Here is an 18739-nt window from a genome sequence, read left to right on the forward strand (position 1 = left end):
TTGTTACTGTTTTTGGCATATCGAATACGCCACGGGGAGTTTGCCAGGCTCTACCGTGCGGGCAAGATACTCTTGGTAGATTGCCGGGCTCTCTGAGAGGGATGGAGGAATTGAATCCTGGTCAGCTGCGCCCTGCCTGCTGCACTATTGCTCCAGCCTTACATAATAGTAGAAAAATAAAATTCTATTGTAATAATTAAGTATTGGGTTCCTTTGTTTTGTCTACCCTGGAAAACAAATCCAAACTCCTCCAAGCAAACTTTTTTTTAGTTACAAAAAGTTTTATTGATAGCTAGATCAATTAAACAATACCCCAGAAATACAATATGTTATTATTATTATTATTTAATTACTATGAGATACAGTTACAAAGTCGTTCATGATTGGGCAAGCCTTGAAAACCCTACTTTAGGCCATTATTTTAGAAGGCTGCATGTTTTCAACTGTATTTGAAAGTATGTAAAGCACTTAATTGTTCCCTTATTCATGCGTGTGAATAGTGAGTGAAAGTGTCCAATATTTGAAAGAATGATACCATAAACAGGCTTTTAGACAAATCTTTGCACAACTGCCATGTTGTTTTCCTTAAAATAATTTGCCAGAGGAAGATTTGTGGGTCTAAGTGTCAGGAACATTTGAGAATTCGCTGTTACTGCCAACATGCTCCCTAGAAAGCTTGTACTAATTTATACTCTTACCCACAGTGTTGAAGGATATCCATTTCTCTACGTCCTTACTGACTATTGCCATTTTTTCCCTTTTTAAAAAATCTGAAAATTAAAGTCAAAGTTATATATGCAGATATTTAAGTAAGTGTGTGAATTTTCCAAGATATATATGCGAAACCCACTTCTTTTAGACACACAGAGACTCCCTTAGTTCACTGATTCTTCTCCTTTTGCATCTATGACCATCTGCATAAAACATATTTTTAAAAAATGTATTATAGATTTACTATTGTTCTATAATACTGTAACATTTTGAGAGTAGATTCACACCTCTATTTATGTAAAAGCCTCACAAAATTTCACTGCCATCAAACTATCCAATTGACCTCCTCTACCCATTCCTTGCCCCCCCTTCCCATTTCCCTCTAGTAACCATGGAGTTTTCAGAGTTTAACAAATATTCCAGTCACAACAGATTTTGTTGCTTATAGAGTGCCATATATCCATATCTTTCCATCTCTCTTTTTGCTTTTGCAATAATGGAGGCACAGTTAATTTGTCTATTGAATGTAGATCCTTTTGATTGCTCTCTTTCTGGGATTCTTCTAACTGGAGCTTTCATTTGCAACAGTTCAGTATTGGATGATTGGATGGTGTCAGTATAGCACTTCGGCACTGTCATCCTGTTCATCGATTTGCTCGAGCAGGCACCAGTAATGTCTCCATTGTGAGACTTGTCATTACTGTTTTTGGCATATCGAATGCACCACTGGGAGCTTGCCAGGCTCTGCCGTGCCAGGCTCTCTGAGAGGGGTGGAGGAATCGAACCTGGCTCAACCACATGCAAGGCAAACGCCCTATCTGCTGTGCTATGGCTCCAGTCCGGTGTCAGTATATCCTGCAAAATTCTCCAACTTTCTGACATTTTTTATTTTCTATGGTCAGCTGATGAGAAGAACCCCCTCATGAGGTCAGGGGACTTATTTGGAGAGAGGTTGCAGTGGAACAATCCAGGGTGTCATGGGCCATCTTCTTCGAGTCTGTGTAATTTCACGATCAGCTTCCACTCAGTCTTTCAGGTCCCCTTTTCAATTGTGCACATTCAAGGTTTTGATATTAGAAAGCACCTTACTTGTTTGTTGCCACAAGTCTTGCACTGAAGAAGAGACTTAAGCGTTTCTGTTTCCTCTTGTGAATCTGGCTGTTGACATGTGAGGCCATGTCATGGAGAGCTGAATTTTCCCAGTAGGACTACCTTACATATTTAGTCCCCAGCTGACTCATTTTAAAAAAGGACAAATGACATTGATTTCAATCTAATAAATTTTGGAGTAGTCTACTTTGTAGCAGTTTTGAGTCTCTAGATAAGAAACACTGGATAGGTCAATGGATAGTGGTGACATACACAAATGCGGCATCTCCATACATTGCTTCCAGAACTGAAAGAAGCTCCAAAATGTTGCCTTTCCAAAGAGTCCAGGAGTTCAAGGGAAGCGGCTTATCTTGAACATGGAAGAAGATGCCTCTCCATGACATTAGAAAACTGAGCGCCCCCCAAAACTCTGTTATGTCTTCTAAATGTTCAATCTTGTAAGCTGGCATTGCTACCCAGAGCTGCCCTCTATGTTCTGTCTTCCAAGTTCCATGAAGAGTACAACTAACCCTCGAAACACATAGGCTGGAACTGCACGTCTCCACATCTCCATGTGTACACGAATGTTCTTGTAAACAGACCATGTCAACTTACACTATCAATTATAGTACAATGCTGCAACTGTATTTTTCAATAATATTTTCTTTTCTCCAGTTTATTTATTGTAATAGTGCATGATACATAAAATGTGTGCACTGGCTATCTATATTTGGCTAGGGCTCATTGTCAATAGCAGGTTATTAGTAGTTATATTAGGGGGTCAGAAATAATTTTTGAATTATCAACTGCATGGGGATCAGTAACTGTAACTCCTGCATTTAAAGATCAGCTAGCTATTCATTGGTGGAATATGTATCATATATAAAAACCTAACTTTCTAGATCTTGGCATATGAGGCAGGATGTAGGATAGAAATAACTGTGGGTAGATATTAGGCATCAATAGAAAATATTAAATACATTCATAACCTTCATCTTAGAAAAAATCTGCTAGGCTAAATATCTTTCCAGCCTTAACACTCACTGTCTTTTCATCTGTCCTTTTCCTTAGCTAAGGAGGACAATTGACAAAATTATGACCATATCTTTTTTTACCTGTTGAAATCCCACTGATTTCATCAAATTCCTTTGCAACAGTCCCATTGAAACCCTAGAGCAATCTCAATCCTATCAAAACCCCACTGATCAATCCTGGTGCTCTCTCAAGATCATTGCCTCTAGTTAAGTTTTTTATTCCTCTTAAAAATGTTTCTCCCTCTTTTAAAATTCTTTTATGCTTTGGGGCTGGAGAGATAGTATAGCATACTCCTTTGTACACGACTGACCTGGGTTCGATCCCCAGCATCTCATATTGTCCCCCAAGCACTCTGAGGGAGTGCAGAGCCAGGAGTAACCCTGAGCACCACTGAGAGTGGCCCCCAGCCTCCTAAAACTCTTTCATGGTTTACATTTCTCTCATATTTATTTTACTTCACCTTGCATTTTTTATTATTTGCATACATCTTGTGGGATAAGAATCCCTTTTGTTTGTTTTGGGGTCATACCCAGGAATGCTCAGGGCTCACTCCTGACTCTGCACTCAGGAATCACTCTTGGTAGGGCTTGGTGGACCATATGGGATGCTGGGACTCAAATCCGGGTTGGTCGCATGCAGGACAAATGCCCTACCTTCTGTATGATTTCTTTAGCCCCAAGGGTCACTTCTCTTTTATTGTTTGTTTGGGGGCCAGACCTGGCAATGCTCAGGGGTTGCTCCTGACTCTGTGCTCAGGGAGAACTCCTTGTTATACTTGGGGAACCACATCAGGTATTGGGAATTGAAGCCAGGTCAGCCACATGCAAGGTAAATGCCTGACCCAGTGTACCATCACCCTGCCCTTTTCCCCACCCCCAAGGTGGAATATTAAACACGTCTTAATCATGTTCATATTCCTTGGAATACTGTAAGGAATTTAGGCAATGTGTGTGCACAGTAAATAAATATTTCAATTGTTGATTCTAGTAGAAGTACATCATGCAGTCTCTGGTAGGTGTTGTGTTAAATGCTGAGAAGAACATAGACAGTACTCTCCAACGGACTTATAATTACACAAATTGGAGAGTGTCTCAGCTCTGTGTCTTTAAAGAGGACGAAGCTTTGAAGATTTTTAAATGCAACCCCACTCTGTGGGCTTAGGACTACTGCAACCTATTAGAGGTAAGATTCAAGTCGAGTGATCAGATATCATAATCCCTTAACAACCGTGTAAAAGTAATTAGGTTTTGCCGTAGGAAGTACTCGAACCATAAGAAAGAGTTCATAGGGTTAAGGAGGTGACTCACAGGGTTAGAGTGAATGCTTTGCATGCACCGGCATGGCATGCTGTCTTGAGCACTGACTCAGGAGTAGCATCCCTGCAGCAATTCTGGGTGTGACCCAAAACAAAAGCAAAAAAATACAATCTTGAGTTAGCCAAAAAATTTACTAATATGTTTTACATCTTAGCCGGTCCTCACTGAAGGGAGGAGAAACAGAAGCTTTGGGACCTCATTAGTTGCCATCAGGTATACTCTAGCTTCTCAAGGTTGACAGTTGATGAAACTTCCCAGTCTGTGTCCTTCTCGGGTTCTGTGGCACGTCACTGACATCTTTTCCAAGTCCCCTTCCACCTTCTGAGGGAAAAGATGACTGATTCTGACTCCAAATGGACCGTCCATCGAGTTAGTTGTTGACTTGACATTCTCGACGTTTCTCCTCAGCCAGGTTCTAGTAATAGGGAAAAAATGGGTGGAGAAGGAGTCTCTTGTGCCATATTCTCTTCAGCTGCTGGTTGTGCTTTGGGAAACGGAGGACGCCAAGAAGGAAAGGGAGAGGTACAGTTTGTGGTGACTTGGGCTCTGCCCGGCTGCGGGTCTATAAATTTCTCCATTCTGTTCCTGAGTGTGACTGATGCTTTGCAGACCCACCGAGGATGCGCTTCTCTCTGTGCAAACCTCTCAGCCAAGTGTTGCATCCAGGCATGAGCAATGACTGCTCTCTGTTGTCCCCCCAATTAGGAGAATGGAGACTCCGAAAGCTTGGGCGCCAACGGAAAAACTCAGCACATGGAGATGTCACTGGGAAAAGCAGTTCGGCGAGATTTCGTCTTACCCTTTGCCAACCTCAACTCACCAATGTGTGGGCTACATATGTTTAGAATTAGCAAGTAATGTTTTATCCTTCATTCCCCCGCCCCCAAGCCTGGCTCTTGAGGTTGCTTCTCCAGAATGGAGCTGAGCTTCCAGGTTCCTTGGAGGTCACTCAATCTGTCAATACAGGTGCAGTGGAAACAGCTCCCTCTGAATTCAACACTTCCAACTGACCACCTTGCTTACTGAGCGCTCATTAGGTCTGGAGCAGTTTTATTTTCATAGCTCTCTGGAGGGTTAACAGGCTTTTAAGAAACAGCTGCAGCAACTGCAGGCTCTACCCAAGACCTACGTTTTCAGAGAATGCTTTCAAGAGGACCTTGTGTGTGTGTGTTGGGTGTGGGTTGGGGGTGGGGTGTGGGGGAGGCAACTTCCTTGCCCAGATAAATGGAATCGGGGCTAGAGGAAAACTCTATCCAACATCCACATTCCAGCCCCCCTTTTAAAAAACTGATATACCCAAGCTCTAATGCCTTCATTTCCCCTTCATTTGCAACAGCAAAGCCTCCTTGACCAGAAAAATAAATGTACCCCTGGCAAGAGCTGAATAGAGGTCTGCTTAAATGATTTTTAATTTATGTTAAAATGCTAAGAGCTGTTTTCCAGGCCCCCATTGAATACTTCATGAAATGAAGTTTTTTGAAGCCTACCTTTTTTTTTTTAAAAAAAAAAGGAGCTAAAAGATTTAAAAGCATTCCCTCTAATTTTAACTGTCCTCACAGTATTTTTTGATTCCTACCCTTATGGGATCCCACAGCTAATTAAGAGATTTTCTTTCACTGGTCATAGGACTCTGGTGTAGAAGTCAGAGATGGGTCTCCTCGGCTTTGTGGGAGAGAAGTGGATTGAATTTATCACTCACACTTTGGTTCCTTTCTCCTCCTCTAATAAAAAATAAGGCATGGATAAATGGAAAGCGGGAAAGATTCATAAGCACACATTTAGAAAATATGTAGCAGCACCCAGAGTGTACATTTGTAACATGACTCATTTCTATTCACTGGTGTCATTGGGGAGAGAGATCACAAAATAGCCGATCATCAATTGTCAACTCCCCAGCAAGCTCTGTTTTCAAGCCAGGACGACTTTCTGTCACTGTCACACATGCACCTTAAAGTGTTGGCAATTGTATCCTGAACCATGATATATTCAGGAAGAAACACCACTAGCAGGTAAATATAATATGAAAGGTCTGAAATGTTGAGACTGGGCTAAAATGTGCTATTTTATTAAGGACAATTTGTAGGATGCAATCTCCATATAAATAGAGATAGCCTTAAAATGTTCACTATTTTTTATTATACCACTACTTAATATAATAATCATTGATCATTATTCTTCACTGAGGAGGGAATTCATACTATGTATTTTTTTCCTGCAGTGTCCAGAATTCAAGCAGGGCTTTACTCATGCAAGGCCAATGACCAGTGAGCCTCATTCCCACAGACTTATTTTGTTTTAATTTAGTTTTTTAAAAAATTAAGCTCCATAAGAAACACTAAATATTTTCCTTACCCTTTTGAAATTCATAATTAAGATTAGGAATGGCACAAGATGTGTATATGCATGTGTGTGTGTGTGTGTGTGTGTGTGTGTGTGTGTGTGTGTGTGGTGATCAATGTTTAAAGTGACATGTTGCCTCTTAAAGAAAGCAGCTCAGAGAAGAAAAGTAACATGGAAATAAAAGTGACCCTGACAATGTAAGACATTAAATAGATAAAAGAAGAGAGAACGTTATCAGATGTGAAACCAGCATGACAGTTATAGGGGGAATTTTCTAGCCTGATATAATCTCTGATTTACAGATGTCCACCTAGAATGTCCAAATCTAAAATCTAAGCAAAACTGAATATACCGTCTTCTCCCTGAAACGCCTCACCTTTTCTTTCTCAAATTCAGCAGATGGCACAGTGGCCACCCAGTTTCTTAGACTAAGAAACTATGAGTCACCTCCATCTCCTGCCTCCTTTCTCTCTGATGTCAGTTCTGTCATTCAACTCTGGGCTCACAGTGACTTTGGAGTTTCCACCATACTCACTGCTGCAAGAACCGAGCTAAACTCATGGTGTTACCACCCCACTCCATCCAAGTTCTTCTCTTGAAGCAGCTATTTTAGGATGTCTATCCATGAATTTTTCGTATTTGCCTAATGGTTTTAAATCAGGGGTTTAGTTACAACTATTTATCCAATCTGAACTAGGTGCTTTCCTGAGTTAAAATTTTTGGCCTCATTCCTTTAAAAAATTTTGGGCCACACCTGGCAGTACGTAGGGCTTACTCAGTGGCTCTCTGATCAGAGTTCACTCCTGGTAGGACTTGGGGGTCCATGTGGGGTGCCAGGGATCAAACCTGGGTCAGCTTCATGCAAGGTAAGAGTCTGCCTGCTGTACTATCTCTGTCCATTCTTCTTTTCTTATTGTTCTCACAGGTGAGTCCATCCCTGAACAGGACCACAGACTCACTCTGGTCTCAGCTTTTTTTTTTTTTTTTTTTTTTGCTTTTTGGGTCATACCTGAAAATGCACAGGGGTTGTTCTCCTGGCTCTGCACTCAGGAGTTACCCCTGGAGGTGCTCAGAGGACCATATGGGATGCTGGGAATCAAACCTGTGTTGGCCGAGTGCAAACGCCCTACCTGCTGTGCTATTGCTCCAGCCCCTGGTCTCAGTTTTCTTGATCCTCTCATTTGTTCCTAGTTGTTCTGCCTTAGTTTGAGTATTCATGATTATTTTTTTGCAAACTGGAATCAGTGTGGATTTTTGCCCATTTCTCCTACACTCTGCTATTCCCCAATAAAATAGCATGGTTCAGAGAGGCCATTGGTCCTTCGTTCTGGGTCCCGAGAGGAAGCATCCAATGTCCTCTCATGAATCAGTGTGGACATGAAAGCCAAGTTGAATCTAGTAGGCTTAACTTAGCTGGGTTAAAACTAACCTACAGCTGACCCACAGAACCATGAATGAAAAATAAATGTTTGTTGTTATAAGATATCAAGATTTTGGAGAAAATGAATATTTGTTGTTGTAAGCAATTAAGATTTGAAATTGTTTCTGTGGCTGTGGTAAGACCTGAAGATATCTGAATTTCTGAAAAAAAAAAAAAAAAAACAAAACCTCCCTAATTGTCTAGTCTTCAGTTTAATTTTCCCCACATATACCCTTCACATTGGATTAAATAAGATATTTTTCATAGTTCCCATGTCCCACAAGATAAAAACTCAAGATTATCTAATCTCATCTTCCTCAATTTTATTTTATTTATTTAAATTTTTTCTTTCTGGCTTAAAAAATTTAGGGTCTGTCATTGACAAAATAATTAACAGTAGGGTTTCATTTGAAAGATAGCACAGCAGGTAGGGCCGACCCAGGTTCAATTCCTTTGCCCCTCTTGGAGAGCCAGACAAGCTACTGAGAGTATCTCACCCACATGGCAGAGCCTGGCAAGCTACCCATGGCGTATTTGATAATTTATTATCAAGGAAATGCAAATTAAAACAACAATAAGATAAAAAACACCAGTGAGACTGGCACATATCACAAACAACCAAAAAACAGCGAATGTTGGCATGGATGTGGGGAAAAATGAACTTTCATTCACTGTTGGCAGGAATGTTGACTGGTCCAGCCTCTTTGAAAAACAGTACAGATACTTCTCAGAAAACTAGGAACTGAATTCCATGTGACCCAGAAATTCCATTTCTTGGAATTTACCCCAAGGGTCCCAAAACTCTATTCATAAAAGATATTTGCTATTCATAAAAGACATTTACTGGTGCCCGCTTGAGCAAGTCAATGAACAACAGGATGACAGTGACAGTGACAGTGACAGTGATGATGAATTGATGCAGAGCATTCTCTTCTTCTATTTTAAACCATGTGTTTTCTTCCTTACTCAGAGCTAACTACCCATGTTCCCATCATTCACTGTCCCCTCTCTCTGCTGTCATTTGCAAATGTTGTCAATTCTGAACCAACCACCTCTCCCTTCCTCTTCTTATTCCCTTCTCCTGACCCTACATCTGCAAAACTCTTATAAGGTTTAAATATTGCTACCTTGAAAATTCTTCCTTAGCTTCTCTAAAGTCCCAAAACAATTCACACAAGATAGATCACTTGATTTTATAGATTATTTTTATACCTCTTTTCCAGCTAGATTGTAACTAGTTTTCAGGTAGCATTTTTTTTTTTCATTTTTGGACTCTAGGGACTTAGCAGCATATTTCTCATACTCAGAAAAATAAGTAATAGACATTTAGTTGACTTTGAATTCACACCTGCTTCGTGTCCCTCTCTTCTGGTTGAATCATTTTCAACTTATGAACTCAGACCATCCTAGCTCTTTCACCGTAAGTGTGCTGTAGCCAATACCCAAATCAAGAAACAAATTAAACCTTTTCATTCTTTTATTTTGGGGGTGGGAGCCACACTTGTAATACACAGGGCTCTGACCCCAAGGACCACTCCTGGCAGGGCTCTGGAGAGCATATGAAGTGCTGGGAACCAAACCCTGCTGGCTGTGTGCAAGGTAAACCACCACCTGCTGTATCATCTCTCCGGCCCCTCCTTACTTTCTTACCAGCACTTGTGAGGGATCGGCAGGTCAGGTGCATGTAAGATGAGTGCCTTAGCCACTGAACTAGCTCTGAGACACAGGACACAGGACGGGAGTTTTAGAGAAAGAGAACAGGAAAGATAGGGTAGGCTTCAGACCAGATCAGCGGGTACCAGAAAGAACAATACACTCCGCTTGTGGGCTGGTTCCATCAGGCAGATTCCATCTCACCTGAATGCCTAGCTAAAGTAGGTTAAGGGGAGATGGTGAATTTATGTGGATTCAGCCATCATGACTATTCTCTTTCCATTTAGAAAAGTAATATTATGTAAGGGAATCAGAGAGATAGCCTGGGGTTGGAGCACTTGCCTTGCACGCAACTGACAGTGGTTCCATCTCCAGCACCACATAATGGTCTCCTGAACACCTCCAGGAATGATCCTGAGCACAGCCAGGCTATAAGCCCTGGGCACAGCTGGGTGTGACCCCAAAACAGTCACACAAAAATCCCTTCCTATGACTGTGCCTAAGAGATGGTTGCCTTGAGGACATACGTGTGCCATCTTCCAACCTGCCGACTAGTTGCTCATCATGCTCTTCCTTGACTCTTTGCTGTGCGTTTTGTTTGGTCTTTGAGCAGCAGCAGAACCAAACCTCTGTGTTACCACCTTCTCTGAAGTGATTATACCAATCTTACTTCCGTGAATGGTATGTAAGAGTCTTCTTATTTTATATTCTCATCACTCCCTGGTACTGTTGATCTTTTAAAGATTTCACTACTCTGGTGGACATGCTGTGGCTTTAGTTATCTCCTTTGAATTATGCTGAGCTCTGAGAAATAGTTCACTTATCATTTAGAGATATTTTGTGGAATTCTTTTTCTCAGATATTGCGTTTTGTTTATTTAATTTTAAGAACTCTCCGAACTCATTTGCTACCATTAGGAATTGGTTGTTTTCCTTCTTATTTTCCCCAGAAAGTGTTCCAGTCATCTCCTACCCTTTTGAGTGCAATATATTTATCAGGTTTAGGGTTAACGTCTTTTTGTCTCATGAAATGAGTAACAACATGTTCGTTCTTTCTCTTTTCTTTAATGGATGGATGATGTTATCTCTATCTTCTTCTCAGCGGCAATACACTTAGCCACATGGCCCTAAAATCAACCTGTAAACTTGGTCTCTTTCTTCTTTAAAAATTTATTTATTTATTTAACTTAATCTCCATGAGATACACAATTACTTGGTTGCTTTCTCCCTGAGCTGACTTTGGGAAAGTCTTATTATCTCTTTTGTATCTCAACTTTCTCATCTACTAAATGGGGACTGTAAAGCTACCTATTTCATGAAAGCCCTACTTGTCTCATGAGTTTAACATGTAAAACTTCCTAGCCTCATGGTTGGCACATAATAGGAATTGAATAATAATGAGCTAGTATTGTTTCTTCTCAGATCCATGCTTCTATTTAAGACTGAGACTTTCATAGAAATTAATGCTGTATTTTTATTATGGTGTTCATTCCACAATTGAATTCTAGGAATTGAGGAAGGAAGTGGAACATTTTCAAAGATGTGCCCAAGTCAAATTCATCTTCTTCACACTTGAACTTTTTTCAGGTATATTTTATCCTTGCATTTTCCTTTAGTGTGTGAAATGTCAGGGAAGAGACTTAAGAAGTTTTCTGTGGAAACAGTACCCAGAGAAAAACACGGGTCTTAGTCATGGTACTTTCCTGGGGTTTGGCAAAGTCCTATGTGGGTGTGGGTCCCCACATTGAGTCTTGAAGCATTTGGAGGGGATGGAGTTGAATTTTCACTGCCTGGATAACTGACCTCAGAGAGCCTCAGTTTTTCTTTTTAACAAAAGGAAGCCCAATCTTCCCAGGGTGTGGTTTGAATTCCTGATTTGGTGGTTGTTAGGGGCTCTGAAAATGCCATGTAGCTTCAACCCCATGATAGTTATTGCTATGCAAATTTTCCTCCCCCCCTTTTTAGCCCTTGTCACTAAAATACCACTTAAGTGGGATGTCTGGCTTGTATTTGAGATTTAAGACACATCGTTCTCTGATGAACTCCATGTCATTGGTGCCACATCTTCCTCTAAAACCCTGTAGAAACCAGAATTCAACTGTGATGTTTTTTCCTAATCTTTTTCTAGATTTGCTGTTCTAGCTCCTCTCTCTCTCTCTCTCTCTCTCTCTCTCTCTCTCTCTCTCTCTGCTTCTTCCATCATTTCTCTGTCTGCATCTTCTGGGGAAGATGCAGAAGACCCATTCCAGACTTTCGATACTTGCCTCCAGCCCCCTACACACATCATCTCCCTCTTGCATTGCTGACCTATGGCATTCATAGAGCCACTGTGTTTCTCTCACCCTTGTTTCTGTATGAGAGAAAAAGAGAAAGAGAACAACAAAATTACTGTAATTCCAGTAGTTTGTAGGTCTCTAGTCTCCTAGAGAGGATGTCCATTCTCTCTGGCCTGTGAGGCAGCTTCCAAAGCTTCTGCCATTTCAAAAATTGACTTGCATAATTCTGTACTTTTACCAAACCAATGTTGCTTGAAATTCTACTCATTGTTTATTGCATAGATTGGATGTCACCTTGCTTATGTCATTATTCTGGTTTCTGAATGAGAGCTCAGGCTTTCTTTGCATTTTGTTAGTGGCCCTATGGCAATATTTCTGCAATGGCAGATAGGAATTTCAATTCAAAATCTTAGATGTTTTTGAAAAGTGTCAAGATTGCTTTCCAAAAATAGGTTGAACTAACTAGTCAACATTCCCACCAGTAGTGGGTGAGGCTTTCTTTTCCCCACATCCTTACCAATACTGGTTCCTTTTATTCTTTTTGATTAGTACCAGTCTATTCTTCTCATCTCCCATTCTTAAATGAGGTTGTTGTTTTTTCCCCTGTTAAGTTTTGCATGTGATTTAATATCTTGGATTTTATCCCACGTCAGATAAGTGGTGGTCAAATATTTTCTTTCAATCTATGAGTTGTCTTTTGATTTTTATCACCATTTCTTTAGTGGTACAGAAGTTTCTTAATTTGATATAGTTCATTTGTTTATCTTTATCTTCCTTTGCTTGTTCATTGACATTGAATCATTGCATATACCTCTAGGTTCAATGCCTTGAAAGTTCTAATGTATAATTTATGATTTTTTCTATATATAATTTAAAGATTTTGTTCTGATATCAAGGTCTCTAATCTATTTTGAATTTACTTTTGTACATGATATGAGATAGAAGTTTGAGGGTTTTTTCTTTTAAACATGTGGTTGACCAGATTTCCCAGCATCATTTTATAAATTTCATTATTTTGGCTATCTATGAACCATTCCTTTGGGTTATATATAACGCTCAAGTGCTTCTTTGCATGCCTGGTGGCTTTCTTATTGGATTCCACACACAACATTTTATATTGTTTTTGCTACACATTTTTAAGAAGCGTTGCACTTTGTTCTGGGAAGCAGTTAAATTATACTTGTTATCCTTTTGTTCACTTAAGCTTCGTTAGGGTGGGAAAGAGCAATTTTTACTTCTGTGATGATTTTGAGGTCTCTACTGAATATTCTACTTTTTACAAAGTGCCCCCAAGCCAGTGAACTACTCGCAGCCCTCTGTTCAGGGAATATGCACCAGCCAACTGTTCTCCTAGAACCATCTCAAGGAGCTGAGTCCATGGATGTTTGCTCATCCTCTACCATACAGCAACAAAAGAAGACAACTCTTTTGGAGACCGCTAGTACTATTACTTGATAATGTCTTCCTCTCTGGCACTCTGCACTATAAATTCCAGTAACCATGACCTTCTGGAATTCAAAAATCTCTGTCTACTAACCTCAGTGAGGATTCTGGGCAAAATAGAATCTCTTCTTTTGGCTGCCTAGAAACTCGCAGAAACCCAAGAGAACCCCAGGACCCATCTGGTGCACTTCCTGTTCCTCTGACCATCACGGGCCAACTGGTCCCATTGTCCAATATCTGAAAAGAGTTATTTCATATATTTTGTCCAGTTTTGTAGCTACTTAGCAGTGGGAGGAGAATTCTCATAACCCTTCCATGACATTTTTGTTTTCTACAAACCACATTCAAAAATTATTTTATTCTTCCCTTCATTTGGAGCAATTAAATCTTCTTTGTTCCATAATTTTATTATATCGGTTCAGAAAACATCCAATTTTTTTAGTGGTTCCCCTTAAATGTTGGGCTCTTTAAACAAGTATCTGTGAATCCGGTTTACCACACACACTGCGCAGACCGTGCCCGGAGCGAGTCCCAGGGGAAATCATTTTCATGTCCTGGGAGTTTACAACATTACAGCTGGTGTCCACAGGGGCCTTGACACATATGGCTGATTGCCTTTAAATGGTTCCCTTCGCACTGAGTGATAGTTTGTCTGGATATAGAATTTTATGTTCATGAAGTTATTTCCCTTTGCATCTTTAAGGATATTGCTCCATTAAAAAAATAGTCCCCTATGTTGTATTTTACTTGTCTTAGAGGAATCATATGCCCCTTCCATTCTAGATGATCAACCTTTATGTTTGTCTTTAGAGTTTTAATTTATCCTTGAGGCTCTGGAGTTTCTTTGCCTGTACTCAAAGGATAAGTTTAAAAACTCTTGCTTCTGCTTGGCAATCATATTTTTTTTGTATAGGCAAGGACTCATGGTATCCAGTCTTGAGAAAATTCTTTGCCATTACTACTTCGATGATAGCTTCTTCAATAGTCTCTCAAATCTCCTTTTGAAAGCACTACCAAGCCGATGTCGGTGTCTATTCTGGGAAATCAAATATTTTTCACAAAATGGCCTATTGTGAGCCAGAAAGATAGTATAGGAATTAAAGTGCATGTATGTGGCCCACCCCAATTCAATGCCTGGAAAACACTGCCATTTTAGTCCTGGAATCCCCCAGGTCCCACTAGGATGGCCCAAATAATAATCGTTATTACCGCAAGGTCCAATTGGCTCCTCATCCTTGGGCCTTGAGTTGACCCTGAGGCTTGGTAGGTTAGAATCGCTGGTGGGCCACTGTGCTTCCCGAGTGCCCCTTTGGGAGGCCTCCTCCTCAAAGAAAATAGCCTTTTGATTTATGTTTCCTTTTCTTTCGATTTACTTATTTATTTTTGTTTTGGGCTCACACCTGGCCCTCAGGGCTCACTCCTGGCCCTGCATCCCGGAGTTCCTCCTGTGGCCGTGCTCAGCAGACCCCAGGGGATGCCGGGGACTGGGCCCAGCAAGTACCCTCCCTGCTGTACTATCTCTCCAGTCTGATTCATTTTATTTTCCTCTGTGCTGTAATTCTTTCATCATGTTTTCCAAGTTAGAAGTTCTTTAACTTTGTTCAATTGGAAATGATCCATCTACAAGCTTTTTTCTTTTAAACCTATATTTTAAAAATAGGTCATTGGGCAGGTGGGTGGCCTAAACCCACCTGCTTAGGGCTCACTTCTGGTCCTATGCACAGGGCTGACTCTAGGGTCACCTATGTGCAAGTACTTTCCCCTCTGCACTTTTTCTCCAGCTCCCCAAAATGGGTCATCATATTCATTTTAGCATATGAATACCTATGAAATCACCTCTATAGTCAGGATAATAAAGCCAGCTCTAACCTTTGCATTTCCTTGTGCCTCATTCATCCTTCCTGTTTTCCCCTCTCTTCTTTCTCTCACTTAGAAACCACTGGTCTGTTTCTGTTCCTTTAAATTTCGTTTTGGTTGTTGTGTCTTGTTTAGGTTTTGTTTGGGGCAGTGTTCAAGGGCTTTGCCTGGCTCTACTCAGAGATCACTCCAGGCAGGGCTTGGGAACCATATGCAGTGCCCAGGATTCCGACCAGGGTCAGCTGCAGGCAAGGCGAATACCTTTCCTCCTGTCCTAGCTCCCTGATCCAAAATTAGTTGTAACTCTTTAGAAATTCATATAAAAGCAACCATGCAGTCCATTCTCTTCTTTTTTGTATACTTTCTCTCAGCAAGTTTATCCATGCTCTAATGTGTATCAAGAGTTTTTTTATATAATAATTCATGGCATTAATAAACTATAGTTTGTGTAGTTTTGATGGATGTTGATGGGTGTAGTGTTGTGTAGTGTTGATGGGTGTCTGAGGCTATTTCCTGGTTTTGGTTGTTAGAGATAAGGTTGCCATGAACAGTCCTGTACAAGTTTTCCTATGGGCATATGCTTTCATTTCCACTGAGTAAATAGGAATATACAGTCTAGTTTATGTGGTAGATGTGTGTTTAGCCAATTAAGAAAACTGCCAAACTTTTTTCAATGTGTTTATACAATTTTGCATTTCCTGCAACAATATACGAGATTCCCACTTTTTCACCTCTTCGCCAAAAATCAGACTGAAGCCTTCTTCATTTCACCCTTTGATTAAATGTTTGATGTCATATTATTTTAGTTTTACTCTACATTTCCCAAATTAATGACTATAATATCAAGCATCATTTCATGTGCTTATTTTCTTCGGACATCTTCTTTGATGTGTGACTTATTCACATATTTTACTGACTTGTTAGTGATTGTTGTGTTGTTTGTTTTCCTATAATTGAATTTTGAGAGTTCTTTAGTCTGGATTCAAGTTCCTTCCTAGTTATATTTTGTAAATATTTAATCCCAGTCTCTGCCTTGCTCTTTCATTTTCGATGTCTTTCGAAGAGCAGAAGTCTTAAGCTGTGATGAAATCACAACGATCAATTCATTTGTGGATCATGTTTTTGTGTCACATAACGATTGTGTCATATAACTATTACCCTGGGGCTGGAGAGATCACTCGAGGCTTAAGGCTTTTCCTTGCACACAGATAACCCCTGGTTTGATCCCTGAGACCTGCATATGATTCCATGAGCACTTCCAGGAGCCAGGCACAGGTACTGAGCACAGCTGGATGTAGCCCCCAAACCCGAACCCAAAACAAAAATAGTTTTTTTACATAATCAAAGTTCTCATATAATTCCTGTTATAGTTTCTCAGGAAGTTTTATAGTTTTTATATCTATCATTCTTTTGACTTGGCATACTTGGCATATGCTTTGCATTTATATAAAATATAGATCAAAGTCCTTTTTAATTTATTTTTTACATCATGATATTCAATTTTTACTCCCTTATTATAAAAGATTGTCTCTACTTGGTGATCTTTATTGAATACCAGTTGTCCTTATATGTGGGAGTTTGTATTGAGTTGCTCATTATTTCATAAGACTAACCTATTTGATTTATAATTTTTTAGTTGTCTCGTATTCTGCACACTAATCTCTAGATCCCTCTAGTGTTTTTTGTTTATATTTGGGCCTGCTCAGCTGTGCTCAGAGCTTACTCCTGACTCTCAACTTGAGAGTCATACTTGGCAGGGGACCATATGTAGTGCTGGAATCAAATTTTAGCTGGCCACGTGCAAGGCAGCTTACTCACTGTACTGTCTATTCAGCCTCAAATTATTTTAGGTTCATACAAAATATTTCTGTCAAAATTTTACACATCAGATTCAAGCAGTAGTACAGCAGGTAGGGTGTTTACCTTGCACACAGCTGACCCACGTTCGATCCCTGGCACCCCATGTGGTCTCCAGAGCCTGCCAGGATTGATCCCTGACCCCTGAGCACAAAGCCAGAAGCACCATGGTTGACTATAGTTTAAAGAATCAAATGGTTTCACATAGATTGTTACTACAAGATCATATTGACCTGTCTCTTCTGCTCTTTCTCTCTTAATTACAAGAAGCTAATTTTCTTCTTGCTACTTAATTTATTTAATTTTCAGGTATCTCAATTACAGGCTCTTTAGCTGCCTCTTGATTCCAGTTGTAGGTTGTAATCTGTTCAATTTTCTGAGGGAGGAGGAGGCTTTGACAATTCCTTCTCACTCTGTCAAACACACAGTGCACACACTTTCTTTTCTTTAAAAATTTTTTTTTTCATTTTGTGTCACACCTGGTGATGCACAGGGGTTACTCCTGGATCGACACTCAGGAATAACTCCTGGTGGTGCTCAGGGGGACCATATGGAATGCCAGAGATCAAACCTTGGGTAGGTTGCATGCAAGGTAAACTCCCTACCCGCTGTACTATTGCTCCAACCCCAAAATATGTTTTCCAGCCCCCAAACACCTGGTGTTTCTCTGGGTTTACTCCCGGCTCTGCACTCAGGGATCACTCCTGGCAGGCTCGGGGACCATATATGGTGCCAGGGATGGAACCAGATCAGTCACGTGCAAGGCAAGTGTTCTACTTGCTGTCCTACTGCTCTGACCCTAACAGTGCACATATTTTGCATCCATAATAGTTTCTCAGTATAGTTTTTTAATTCTTTAGTTAAGAGCAATATTAATTGTCTTTATGGAGCCACTAAAGAGTAGCCAATGGTAAATACTTGTGTCCTGCGTTCCTTGGAATTAGTGATTTTCTTTTCCTTACTCTTGTAGGGACGGGTTGCCTTTCCCTCCTCACCCCAAGCAGAGCCTTGACAGTTGAAAACCTCCTGAACCCAGCCATGGCCATGCTCAAGGCCACTCTCCACATGTTCGGACGAGCCTCACGCATGAAGGGACCAGCAGAGGAACCCAGGTGTGCGGGACCCGGGGCTGAGATCTCCAAACCTGCTCGGATTGGGACTGGGCCTTCTCCACCCAGACCCCCTATTTTTCAGTAGCTTGTCAGCCATACCCACAAACTTCCCTGGCGCTGTGTAATCCCACCAATGGCCAACATCCAGAGACTATAAAACCAAGCTCCCAGAATCTAATAGCCTTGTTCTCCCTCTTGGAGAACCTGACAAGCTACCAAGAGTCTGTTGCCCCAACGGGAGATACTTGCAAGCTCCCCATGGCATACTCACACCTCAAATAGAGTAAAAGATATATACACACCTCTCAGAGAGTCCAGCAAGCTACCAAGAGTATCTTGCCCGCATGGCAGAGCCTGGCAAGCTACCCGTGGTGTATTTGATATGCCCAAAACAGTAACAATAGGTCTCATTTTCCTGACCCTGAAAGAGCCTTCAATTGTTGGGAAAGATGAGTAAAGAGAGGCTGCTAAAATCTCAGGGCTGAGTGTAACAGAGACGTTACTGGTGCCCGCTCAAGTAAATCGACTGAACTATAGGATGACAGTGATACAGTGATACACACTCTTGTAGGTATATTCGATACTCCAAATGTAACAGGCAATTGATACTGTCAAATACCCTGCAGCTATT

This window comes from Sorex araneus, chromosome 7 (genome assembly GCF_027595985.1).
Source record: "Sorex araneus isolate mSorAra2 chromosome 7, mSorAra2.pri, whole genome shotgun sequence".
NCBI classification, from domain to species: domain Eukaryota; kingdom Metazoa; phylum Chordata; class Mammalia; order Eulipotyphla; family Soricidae; genus Sorex; species Sorex araneus.